We start from the raw sequence: 1726 nt of genomic DNA, 5'->3' as shown, positions 1-1726 counted from the left end.
GCTTACATTCTTCTATTTGTGTATTCACAACTAAATTCTATCTAAGAACTATCCCTTCTATTATCGGTTAAGTTGAAACTGACTTTCCTATTGCAGACTATGTGAAAGGTTCCTTTGGAGTTAATTTAATGGTAAGAGCAATTATAAAAGGAAAACATTTGTTGTTGGTTTTCTTTTGTCTATAAACAAAGTGCAGTTTGCCATGGAGAAGATTAATTGAAATTTGATAGTATATGCTTGAGAGACCATTTATTTTAGTAGATGCTTTGAGAAATTATTTAAATAGCTTTCCTAGATGGGTTAAATAATACTATGAAAACAAACAAAACAAAAACATATAGACTAATAAAATATACCAAATAGAGAGAAATAGTTATTTTTTATTTTATTGAAACCATGATTCGCAAAGTCTTTTATAGTTGGGATTTTAGACATATGATGAATCAAGGTCAGTCTCACATCCAGTGTCAACTTCCCTCTGCCAGCCTTTGACACAGGGCCTGCCAGTATAACAGGCCCATTTTAAGTTTAGATTGTTTGACTGTTGATCCTAACCAGCAGCTCATAAATTTAACGAAGTATTTTCTTGGTCACCTATACACCTGAATAAGTAACACTGGCATTAAAAATGTAATACATAAAAGAAATCAAACCATTGTTCTGTTATGTGGTGTTACAAAAGGTGTCTCCTATGTCAGCTTTATGTGGTTATTGCTTCATAGCACATATTTTTGCATAGATAGCTAAACTATTAGTGAATAGCCCTTAACATTATACTACTTTATTTAAATAGTTAAATCTTACCTTTCTTCTTTGAGCATTACTGGCCAAGAAGTAAATTATGGAAAAATGCCTTAGCCTCATAGCTTTAAAATTTTTTAAAAATATCTTATAATAGATAAAAAATTGACATTATTACCAGTAACTGTTTTATTGAAAATGTTATTGTTTGGATCATTATGAAAATTAAATATAAAAATAGAAGAGTGATTGTATATGAACAAAAACTGTTTCCCCACTTCTGATGTTGAAATAAATTAATATTGAAATGTAATGAATTAATAAACATCGAAACTTTTATTGGTGTGCAGTTATTTATAATGCACACTCACCTTAATATACTTATTGTGACTAAAAATTAAAAATATATGCAATTCTCCTATGCTTGAAATTTTGTTGTTTTAAGTATTTGATCCTAAAAAACAACTTTCGAAAATGTTTTAGTGACATCAAAAATGATCAGATAGACAACCACTCTTTTTTAAATATGGAATGTTTCACAAATTTGCATGTTATCCTTGCGCAAGGACCATGATAATCTTCTCTGTATTGTTTCTGTCCATACTAAAGGGCAAAATGTCAATTTTAGTATATGTGCTGCCTAAGAGAGCACTAGACTAACCATTTTTAAGAAAACTTAATAAATAGGCTAAGAGTTTTACCAATAAAAATATAAACTTGAGCTCTTCTGAAAGAGATCTTGTGTTTTGTTGCTTTGTGATTATCAGTGCAATGTTTTTAAGGACATTCACTATGCTGTTTCATTGTCTAACAATTATACATAAGTAAAATTTTAATTGACACTTATATATTTATATTATCATTCTAGCCTAATGTAGTTATATCTTCAAAATTTTGTGAAGTTAATTTATACTGAACCAAACCTGCATATTTTAAATAAAATAAAAATAAAGAAGCAAATGTGCTTTAAGAACCTCATTGTAGT

The 1726-nt window shown here is 28.7% G+C and overlaps 1 pseudogene; it reads right to left on the bottom strand.

Moving 5' to 3' along the window:
* Positions 1–1261: 1261 nt before the first annotated feature.
* LOC126026899 (uncharacterized) lies at positions 1262–1362 on the bottom strand (annotated as a pseudogene).
* Between the last annotated feature and the right edge of the window lie 364 nt (positions 1363–1726).

Source organism: Suncus etruscus, chromosome 13, assembly GCF_024139225.1.
Source record: "Suncus etruscus isolate mSunEtr1 chromosome 13, mSunEtr1.pri.cur, whole genome shotgun sequence".
NCBI classification, from domain to species: domain Eukaryota; kingdom Metazoa; phylum Chordata; class Mammalia; order Eulipotyphla; family Soricidae; genus Suncus; species Suncus etruscus.
This window is presented reverse-complemented; position numbering and strand designations above follow the sequence as displayed.